Here is a 12,216-nt window from a genome sequence, read left to right as displayed (position 1 = left end):
ATATTGTTTTAATTTTAAGAAAAATATCCCTACATTGAGAATGCACGAATGACATTCTAAAATTTGGAAATATTCATTGTCCCATTGGCATTTTTATACATTAAGTTAGTTTCTAGAAATGTAAAGGTCATAATTCAAAACTGAAAGACATGAACATGCAAGATGAAGGAAAAGCTGCTGGAAAAATCATATTTATGTACTACTTGCGTCCCTATATATGCCACGTGCAATAAATTTTATGGAGTTCCAAACATCATGAGTAAAGGTTTAGACACGCGCGTTGGGAATCTAGGTTTCTTAAGTCAAAAAATGGAAAAAAATGTTGTTAAGTACATGAAAATGTGCCTAATTTCCTTGCATGGTGCCATGATGTCTAATTAAAGTAATGTCTAGTTCAAGATAGGCTTTGACACATGCCTCTAAAAAATCGGAGCATCACACGAAGGGTCATGGTTTCGAGAGGGAACATAGAGCCTTGTGTGATGACGAACCGCTAATCGGTGTCTCATTCGGCCTAGTTTGATTCATCGTTACAATGTACGAATACGTTCGGCATCCTATTTTTTTTTAGAAGTTGGCATTCTATTAGCGTTTTTAGACAATAAGTTAGTTTTCAGAAATTTAATGGCCATAATTCGAAGCTGAAACACATTACAAGAAAATTGAAGAGAAAACAGGTGGAAAATCATATTTATGTACTACTTGCTTCCATATATATGCCACGTGCAATAAATTTGAAGGAGTTTCAAACATACTAACTAACGCTTTGGACAATAGCACTGGGAATCTAGGCTTTCAATTTCAAACGATGAATTTTTTTTCTCCGAAGTACATGAAAATATGCATGATTTCCTGACATGGGGCCAAATGTCGTGGTCAATGTAATGTCTTGTTTGAGATAATCTATGATTGATGTGTCATCTTTGGACCATCCTGCAGTAGTGTAAAATTTGAAAAACATCAAGGTGGCAATGGTTAACCTTTACCCACATCCCCATGGATAATTACTCTATTAGGGCATGTAGAAGTGCATACTTGAATGCCCATGGGGAAGCTGGTGGATCAAATACCTTACCCAACGTACAGGGCGTGGAAGGGATTGGGATAGCAATACCTGCCTTACCCATCAAGTACTGACATGTGCTCTCTAAAATTAGTAGACCCCTTGCAATTTGCGGCCTGAGTCACCCAAATTTCCACACATTCCACCCCTTTGGCCAAACAATACCTAAGAAATCCCAAACCTAACCACAACATATTGTTTACTCCATTGAAATACTATATATTTGTACTCAAACACTATCAAAGGTTGTTCTTAAATGCATGGGTGGGTTTCCCCACGGGGATAAAGAACCGGGTGGGGATGGTAAATTTTTTATCCCCACGCACGGATATGGAGACTGGGGCGGGGAGTGGAGGGCGGTGATGGGGACATGGATGGACCTCCAATACCCGCCTGAGTAATCCTCATTGCCAACTTGAGACAGATGCCTCTCACAAACCGAAGCATCACATGTAGGCGTGTGGTTCCGAGCGGGAACGTGGGGCCTTGTGTGACGAGGAACCACCAATTGTTGTCTCATTTGGCCTAGTTTTTTTCATCGTTACAATGCACAAATACGACCAACATCCTAAAATTTGAAACTTTTTGATGTTCTATTGGCATTTTTATACATTAAGTTAGTTTCTAGAAATTTAATGGCCATAGTTCAAAATTGAAACACACAAACTTGTAAGATGAAGCAAAAACTGTTGGAAAATCATATTTAGATACTACTTGCTTCTGTATATATGCCCCATGCAATAAATTTGGAAGATTGCCAAACATCTTGAGTAACGGTTTGGACACAAGCATTGAGAATCTAGGTTACTAAATTCAGAAAAATAAAACATGCTTTGAATTACATGATAATCTACATGATTTCCCGACATGGGGCCAAGATGTCGTGGTTAAAGTACTAGACTTCCTTATGTAACACAAATGGTACGCATGAATTACATTTGGATAGAAAATGTAAATATTTGGCAAGACAAAAGGGTCCCACATGATTGACACTCTCTTTCGTGTTTCGAGTTCTGAAAGCCAATTTTTGCAGGCTATTAATCACAAGTGGTCATGCATTTGGAATCGTCGGTGATCTTAAGTCACGCATGGATGTTGACCCAGCAATCATGTGCAATCGAGGACAATGAATAACGGCGAGAGGCGTGTCGATTGCAGTCTCCACCCTCTTTCTTTTCTCCTGCCTTAGATCAAGATTCGAGTTGCCTACAAATGCTTCCCATCGAGACGTCGTCCCACGTGCATTCTCTCATCTTTCTCCCCCACTCCTCGCACAAAACTGTGTCATGGCGCGACCGGCCTGTGCACAACCAGAGGAGGAGGATTCACCCCGCCAGGACACATCACAGCACAACAACAAGGCGGAACCCTTCGCGCCCCGAGATGAGGTTGCGCCAGACCCCCCAAGTGAAGATTGGTTTTGTGGCCACTACAATCTGGCTTTGTGGAAGGCGATGTCGCCGACAGAGACACCCACGTAGGTGGCATTCAAGAATGAGTGGGCTCAAGAGCGCGTGAGGAACCTCACTGCCTGGAATGCCCTTAGTGCCACATCGAAAAAGGAGGAGCTGGAGCTTTGTTGGTGGGCGCGTCGGAGAGCGGAGGAGGTGTACAAAGACCGCCATTACCACACAATGAAAGCCAGAGGTTCTAGGTGTCTCACCGCTACATGGGCGTGTGCCGATAAGCTCGATCATGCCACCGCCAAAGAGCTCCAGTGGGGGCCTAGTGAAGTTGCCTGCATGGTGATAACCCACAAGTATAGGGGATCGCAACAATTTGTGAGGGTAGAGTATTCAACCCAAATTTACTGATTTGACTCAAGGGGAAGCCAAATAATATTCTCAAGTATTAGTAGTTGAGTTGTCAATTCAACCACACCTGAAAGATGTAGTATCTGCAGCAAAGTATCAGTAGCAAGGTAGTGTGATAGCAACAGTAGCAACGGTAACCAATAGCAGCAAAGTGACAGCAGTAGCAGCAAAGTAACAGCAGTAACAACAGAGTAACAGTAGCAGCAGTGACAGGAGTAGCGACAAAGTAACGTAGCAAGGACCAATAGGAAAGACTCGTAGGCATTGGATCGGTGTGATACGTCCATTTTGCATCATGATTTCATGTTGATATTTATTGCTTTTTGGGTTCTTATTTCACTTCACGGTACAATACTTATGCCTTTTCTCTCTTATTTTGCAAGGTTTACTTGAAGAGGGAGAATGCCGGCAGCTGGAATTCTGGCCTGAAATTGGAGCAAGTTTGAGATACCTATTCTGCGCAACTCCAAACACCGTAAAAATCAAAGAGGATTTTCTTCCAGATTTATAAAAAATACTGGGCCGAAGAAGTGCCAGAGGGGCGCCAGCACGTGGCCACAAGCCTGCTAGGCGCGGCCACCCCCCTGACCGCGCCTAGGGGGCTTGTGGGCACCCAGCTGGCCCTCTGCCCCCCTCTCATGCTATATGAAGGGTTTTGTCCAGGAAAAAATAAAGAGGAGGCTTTTTCATGGATTCGCCGCCGCCACGAGGCGGAACTTGAGCATAACCAATCTAGAGCTCTGGCAGGACGATCCTGCCGAGGAAACTTCTCTCCCGGAGGGGGAAATCGTCGCCATCGTCATCACCAACACTCCTCTCATCGGAGGGGACTCATTACCATCAACATCTTCATCAACACCGTCTCATCTCCAAACCCGAGTTCATCACTGGTGACCAATCTCCGTCTCGCGACTCCAATTGGTACTTGTAAGGTTGCTAGTAGTGTTAATTACTCTTTGTAGTTGATGCAAGTTGGATTATTTGGTGGAAGAGTTTATGTTCAGATCCTTGATGCTACTCATTACCTCTCTGGTTATGAATATGATTATGCTTTGTGAGTAGTTACTTTTGTTCCTGAGGACATGGGATAAGTCATGCTAATAGTAGTCATGTGAATTTGGTATTCGTTCGATATTTTGATGTGTTGTATGTTGTTTTTCCTCTAGTGATGTTATGTGAACGTCGACTACATAAAACTTTACCATTATTTGGGCCTGGAGGAAGGCATTGGGAAGTAGTAAGTAGATGATGGGTTGCTAGAGTGACAGAAGCTTAAACCCTAGTTTATGCGTTGCTTCGTAAGGGGCTGATTTGGATCCACTAGTTTAATGCTATGGTTAGACTTTGTCTTAATTCTTCTTCCGTAGTTGTGGATGCTTGCGAGAGGAGTTAATCATAAGTGGGATGCTTGTCCAAGTAAGGGTAGTACCCAAGCGCCGGTCCACCCACATATCAAACTATCAAAGTAACAAACGCGAATCATATGAACATGATGTAAACTAGCATGACAGAAATTCCCGTGTGTCCTCGGGAGCGTTTTTCCTCCTAAAACACTTTGTCCAGGCTTGTCCCTTTCTACAAAAGGGATTGGGCCACTTTGCTGCACCGTTGTTACTTTTGTTACTTGTTGCTTCCTATGGATCGTCTTACCACACAACCACTTGTTACCGATAATTTTAGTGCTTGGAGATTTTACCTTGCTGAAAACCACTTGTCAGATCCTTCTGCTCCTCATTGGGTTCGACACTCTTACTTATAGAAAGGACTACGATTGATCCCCTATACTTGTGGGTCATCAAGACTCTTTTCTGGCGCCGTTGCCGGGGAGTGAAGCGCCTTTGGTAAGTGAAATTTGGTAAGGAAACATTCATATATTGTGCTGAAATTTATTGTCACTTGTCACTATGGATACTAATCCTTTGAGGGGCTTGTTCGGGGTATCTTCCCCTCGAACGGAAGCACACAGAGTTGCTCCTCAACCTGCTGCACCTACTAAAAATATTTGCTTTGAATTTCCTTCGGGTATGCTTGAGAAACTACTAGCTAATCCTTTTACAGGAGATGGAACATCACATCCAGACTTGCATCTAATGTATGTAGATGAAGTTTGTGGTTTATTTAAGCTTGCAGGTTTGCCCGAGGATGAGGTCAATAAGAAGGTCTTTCCTTTATCTTTGAAGGCGTTGACATGGTATAGGCTATGTGATGATACTGGATCATGGAACTACAATCGGTTGAAATTAGAATTTCATCAAAAGTTTTATCCTATGCATTTAGTACATCGTGATCGGAATTATATTTATAATTTTTGGCCTCGTGACAAAGAAAGCATCGCTCAAGCTTGGTGGAGGCTTAAATCAATGTTATATTCATGCCCCAACCATGAGCTCTCGAGAGAAATTATCATTCAGAACTTCAATGCTCGGCTTTCTCATGATGATCGCACCATGCTTGACACTTCTTGTGCCGGTTCTTTTCTGAAAAGAGATATTGACTTCAGATGGAATTTATTGGAGAGAATTAAACGCAACTCTGAAGATTGGGAGCTTGAAGAAGGTAAGGAGCCAGGTATGAATTTCATGTTTGATTGTGTTAAATCCTTTGTTGAAACATATACCTTTAGTGATTTTAGCGCTAAGTATGGACTTGACTCTGAGATAGTAGCTTCATTGTGTGTATCATTTGCTGCTCATATTGATCTCCCCAAAGAGAAATGGTTTAAATATCATCCTCCCTTATAAGTCAATGTAATTAAACCCAGTCCAGTTGAAGAGAAAGTCATTGCCTATAATGATCCTATTGTTCAGAGTGCTTACATTGAGAAACCACCTTTCCCTGTTAGGATAAAGGATCATTCTAAATCTTCAACTGTGATATGTAGAGGCTACATTAGAACACCTACACCCCCTGAGCAAATTAGAGTTGAACCTAGAATTGCTATTATCAAAGATCTCCTATCCGATGATGTTGAGGGACATACTATTCACTTGTGTGAAGATGCTGCTAGAATTGCTAAACCTCACCCTAGAGATAAACATAGGTCTGTTGTTGGCACGCCTGTTGTTTCTGTTAAGATAGGAGATCATTTCTATCATGGTTTCTGTGACGTGGGTGCTAGTGTTAGTGCAATACCTCAATCCTTATATGATGAAATTAAACACGAGATTGCACCTGTTGAGATAGAGCCTATTGATGTCACTATTCAGCTTGCCAATAGAGATACTATCTGCCCTGTGGGAATTGTTAGGGATGTTGAAGTCTTGTGTGGTAAAACAAAGTGTCCTGCTGATTTCCTCGTTCTTGCTACCGCACAAGATAGCTTTTGTCCATCATATTTGGTAGACCTTTTCTCAATACCGTCAATGCTTATATTGACTGTGAGAAGCAAACTGTCACCATTGGCTTTGAAGGTGTGTCACATGAGTTCAATTTCTCCAAGTTTGGTAGACAACCTCATGAAAAAGAGTTGCTCAATAAGGATGAAACTATTGCCTTGGCTTCTATTGCCTTGCCTCCTACTGATCCCTTAGAGAAATACTTGCTTGAGCATGAAAATGATATGCATATGGATGAAAGGGATGAGATAGATAGAGTTGTCTTAGAACAATATCCTATCCTTAAGAATAACTTGCGTGTTGAACTGCTTGGGGATCCACCCCCACCAAAGGGTGATCCTGTCTTAAACAGTTGCCTGATACTCTTAAGTATGCTTATCTTGATGAAAAAGAGATATATCCTATTATAATTAGTGCTAGCCTCTCAGAGCATGAAGAAAAGAAGTTACTAAAAACTCTCAGGAAGCACCGTGCTGCTATTGGATATACTCTTGATGATCTTAAGGGCATTAGTCCCACTCTAAGCCAGCACAAGATAAAAACTGATCCTAATTCCAAACCAGTTGCTGATCATCAAAGGAGATTAAATCCTAAGATGAAAGAAGTAGTGAGAAAAGAAATACTAAAGCTCCTGGAAGCAGGTATTATCTATCCTGTTGCTCATAGTGATTGGGTGAGTCCGGTGCATTGCGTCCCTAAGAAGGGAGGCATTACCGTTGTCCCTAATGATAAGGATGAATTGATCCCACAGAGGATTATTACTGGCTATAGGATGGTGATCGATTTTAGGAAATTGAATAAAGCCACTAGGAAAGGTCATTACCCTTTTCCTTTTATCGACCAAATGCTAGAAAGACTGTCTAAACACACACACTTCTGCTTTCTAGACGGTTATTCTGGTTTCTCCCAAATACCAGTTGCACAATCTGATCAGGAGAAAACCACTTTCACCTGCCCTTTCGGTACCTTTGCTTTTAGACGTATGCCTTTTGGCTTATGTAATGCACCTGCCACCTTTCAAAGATGTATGATGGCTATATTCTCTGACTTTTGTGAAAAGATTGTTGAGGTTTTCATGGATGTCTTCTCCGTTTCTGGGTCTTCCTTTGATGATTGCCTCAGCAACCTTGATCGAGTCCTGCAAAGATGTAAATACACCAATCTTGTCTTGAATTGGGAAAAGTGCCACTTTATGGTTAATGAAGGCATCGTCTTGGGACATAAAATTTCTGAAAGAGGTATTGAAGTCGATAAGGCTAAGGTTGATGCAATCGAGAAGATGCCATACCCCACAGATATCAAAGGTATATGAAGTTTCCTTGGTCATGCTGGTTTCTATAGAAGGTTCATTAAAGGTTTCTCTAAGATTTTTAGGCCTCTTACGAATCTCTTGCAAAAGGATATTCCTTTTGTCTTTGACGATGATTGTGAGGAAGCCTTCGAAATACTTAAGAGGGCTTTGATAACCGCACCTATTGTTCAACCACCTGATTGGAACTTGCCGTTTGAAATCATGTGTGATGCTAGTGATTTTGCTGTTGGAGCTGTCCTAGGGCAAAGAGTTGATAAGAAGTTGAATGTTATTCACTATGCTAGTAAAACTCTAGACAGTGCCCAAAGAAACTATGCTACTACGGAAAAGGAGTTTTTAGTAGTCGTGTTTGCATGTGAAAAGTTCAGGTCTTACATAGTTAATTCCAAAGTCACTATCCACACTGATCACGCTGCTATTAAGTACCTCATGGAGAAGAAGGATGCTAAACCTAGACTTATCAGATGGGTTCTCTTGCTACAAGAATTTGATTTGCACATTGTCGACAGGAAGGGTGCTGATAACCCCGTAGTAGATAACCTGTCTAGGTTAGAGAACGTTCTTGATGACCCACAACCTATTGATGATAGCTTTCCCGATGAGAAATTGAATGTCATCAGTACTTCACGTAGTGCACCGTGGTATGCTGATTATGCAAACTATATCGTTGCCAAATATATACCACATAGTTTCACATACCAGCAAAAGAAGAAATTCTTCTTTGACTTGAGACATTACTTCTGGGATGATCCTCACCTTTATAAGGAAGGAGTAGATGGTGTCATTAGACGTTGTGTACCTGAACATGAACAGGGACAAATCCTACAGAAGTGTCACTCCGAGGCCTACGGAGGACACCATGCTGGAGATAGAACTACACACAAGGTATTGCAATCAGGTTTCTATTGTCCCACTGTCTTCAAGGATGCCCGTAAGTTTGTCTTGTCTTGTGACAAATGTCAAAGAGTAGGTAATATCGGTAACGTCAGGAAATGCCTATGAACTATTCACTTGTCATTGAACCATTTGATGTCTTGGGCTTTGATTATATGGGACCTTTTCCAAAATCCAACGGGTATACTCATATCCTAGTTGTTGTTGATTACGTCACTAATTGGGTAGAAGCTATTCCCACTAGTAGTGCTGATCACAACACTTCTATCAGGATGCTTAAAGAGGTTATTTTCCCTAGATTTGGAGTCCCTAGATATCTAATGACCGACGGTGGTTCACATTTCATTCATGGTGCTTTCTGTAAAACTCTTGCTAAGTACGATGTCAACCATAGAATTGCGTCCCCCTATCAACCTCAGTCTAGTGGTCAAGTAGAGCTAAGGAATAGAGAAATTAAACTAATTCTGCAAAAGACTGTCAACAGGTCTAGAAAGAATTGGTCTAAGAAGCTCGATGATGCACTATGGGCTTATATAACTGCCTATAAGAATCCCATGGGCATGTCTCCCTACAAAATGGTGTACGGTAAAGCATGTCATTTACCTGTTGAGATAGAGCATAAATCTTATTGGGCAATCGAAGAGCTCAACTTTGATTTCAAACTTGCTGGTGAGAAGAGATTATTTGATATTAGCTCGCTTGATGAATGGAGAACTCAGGCATATGAGAATGCCAAGTTGTTCAAAGAAAAGGTTAAGAGGTGGCATGATAAGAGGATACAAAAGCGTGAGTTCAATGTAGGTGATTATGTCTTGCTATATAACTCTCGTTTAAGATTCTTTGCAGGCAAGCTTCTCTCTAAATAGGAAGGTCCCTATATTGTTGAGGAAGTATATCGTTCCGGTGCTATCAAGATCAACAACACGGAAGGTAATTGTCCGAGAGTTGTAAATGGGCAGAGAATCAAGCATTACATCTCAGGTACTCCCATAAATGTTGAAAGCAATATCATCAATACCATAACTCCGGAGGAATACCTAAGGGATATTTGTCAGCCTGTTTCAGACTCCGAAAACGAAGAGGTATGTGATTCGGTAAGAAAACAGACCCCAAAACTTTTCCAGTAGGAATTTTTCTCCGTTTTGGAATATTTGAAAAAATAGAAAAATTGGAAGTAGTCCGGAAATTGCGCGAGGAGGCGACAAGCCTGCCAAGCGTGAGCCCACCCCCTGGCCGCGCCTGGGGGGCTTGTGGCCACCTTGTGTGCTTCCCGGACTCCGTTTTCGTCCGGATTACTCCTTCTTGTCTGGAAAAAATCAATATATATTCTCCAGTAAGGTCTGACCCTCGTATCACGTAGATTTCCTCTGTTTTCGTTTCGAGCCCGTTTTCTGCCGCAGATCTAGGTCAAGATGTCTTCTCAGGATTCAGAGGGGGAGAGCTATGTGGCTGATTACCTCGCTAACCCCAAGGTATATGGGGACTTGGATCCTTATGGTTGGACCACTGATGAGGAAGAAGATTATGATCCCAAGGGGAAGGAAAAAACAAGTTCCGATGAAGAGGAGGCTCCTCTACCTCAACCTGGACACACGCATGTGGAGTTCAAGAAGTCGAGCCTCCCTGACTCAAGGAAGAAGCCTAAGACTTTGTTTATCCCTTCTCGTTTCTTGCAGGAGAGTAAGCAGGAATTATGCCAAAGGGTGTTGAAGCTTGAAGAGGAAAATGATGATCTCAGGGAGCAGAATTTTATGCTTAGGTGGAAATTAAACAAGCTCAAGACCTCTACAGCAACTCCACCACCATCACCTCCAAAGGAAGACAACTGGGAATGGGTATGGGAAATCCCCTTGGCTTATGCCAAGCTTGGGGGAGTTGCCCCGGTATCGTATCACCATCACATCTTTTGCCTTTACCTTTGTTTTAGTTTGTTCCTTTTCAGTTTTCTTTTTCTCTAGTAGTTTAAAAGTCTTAGTGTTTTAGTCTTGAGTTTTGCTTTGTTTCACCCCCGATGTATTCGAGCTCGTGAGCCATATAATAAAGAGTGTCTTAGTTGAGGACTTTGCCTCTTGCCATATTCAAAAGAGTGAGAAAAGAACAAAAGCATGAAAGATCATGTAATGATCTTATGGGAAGTGATGGCTTCACATATAAAAATAATGTTGATTAAAACTTGTTGAGGGTAGACAAACGTAGACCTTGGTCATTGTTGCAATTAATAGGAAGTGATAAGGAAGGAGAGGTTCAGATATAAATATATCATCTTTGACACCATCTATGATTGTGAATACTCACTAAACTATTGCATGCCTAGAAGTAGATGTTGGACAAGGAAGACAACATAATGACTTGTGTTTGCTTGGTTCCGAACAATGTTATATGATTAGAGATCCCTTAGCATGTGACGATTGCTTCCACCACATATTAGCCAAAACTCTTGCACCAAGTAGATATACTACTTGTGCATCCACAAACCTTCAACCCAGTTTTGCCATGAGAGTCCACCATACCTACCTATGGATTGAATAAGATCCTTCAAGTAAGTTGTCATCGGTGCAAGCAATAAAAATTGCTCCCTAATATGTATGATCTATTAGTGTGTGGAAAATAAGCTTTGTACGAACCTGTGAGGAAGACATAAAAGCGACAGACTGCATAATAAAGTTCTTTGTCACAGGAGGCAATATAAAGTGATGTTCCTCCGCACTAATAGGACACGCATCCAAACCTCAAAAGCGCATGACAACCTCTGCTTCCCTCTGCGAAGGGCCTATCTTGTACCTTTACCTTTTGACCTTGAAAGAGTCATGGTGATCTTCACCAATTCCTTGTTTCGCCTTTTTCTTGGCAAACGTCATATGCTAGGGAAAGATCTATATTCATATGTCAACTTGGAGGTAAGCATTCATGAATTATTATTGTTGACATTACCCTTGAGGTAAGCAGTTGGGAGGCAAAACTATAAGCCCCTATCTTTCTCTCTATCCAGCTGAAACTTTGATGTCATGAGTACCACGTGAGTTGTAGCAATTGTAGAGAATGAAAAGATGATTGAGTATGTAGATTTGCTTTACAAGCTCTTATTTGACTCTTTCGGATGTTGTGATAAATTGCAATTGTTTCAGTGACTAAAGGCTATCGGTTGTTACTTCTCGGTAAGGTTCTTGAACCATACTTTACTTTGTGAAGGAATTTTCACTTTAGCATTAGAGATTATATGTTGGTATTGCTGTTCTGATCATGGTCATGATGCATGCATGTTCGTATCTTGTTTTGTCGACACCTCTCTCCCTAAACATGTGGACATATTTATTGATCTAGGCTTTCGCTTGAGGACAAGCGAGGTCTAAGCTTGGGGGAGTTGATACGTTCATTTTGCATCATGCTTTCATGTTGATATTTATTGCTTTTTGGGCTGTTATTGCACTTCACGGTACAATAATTGTGCCTTTTCTCTCTTATTTTGCAAGGTTTACTTGAAGAGGGAGAATGCCGGCAGCTGGAATTCTGGCCTGAAATTGGAGCAAGTTTGAGATACCTATTATGTGCAACTCCAAACTCCGTAAAAATCAACGAGGATTTTTCTGGATTTATAAAAACTTTTGGGCCGAAGAAGTGCCAGAGGGGCGCCCGCAGGTGGACACAAGCCTGCTAGGCGCGGCCACCCCCCTGGCTGCGCCTAGGGGGCTTGTGGGCACCCAGCTGGCCCTCTAGCCCCCCTCTTCTGCTATATGAAGGGTTTCGTCCGGGGAAAAAATAAAGAGGAGGCTTTTTCGTGGATTCGCCGCCGCCACGAGG

Source organism: Hordeum vulgare, chromosome 1H (genome assembly GCF_904849725.1).
Source record: "Hordeum vulgare subsp. vulgare chromosome 1H, MorexV3_pseudomolecules_assembly, whole genome shotgun sequence".
NCBI lineage: Eukaryota > Viridiplantae > Streptophyta > Magnoliopsida > Poales > Poaceae > Hordeum > Hordeum vulgare.
The sequence above is the reverse complement of the archived record's forward strand: the minus strand, read 5'-3'. Positions refer to the sequence as shown.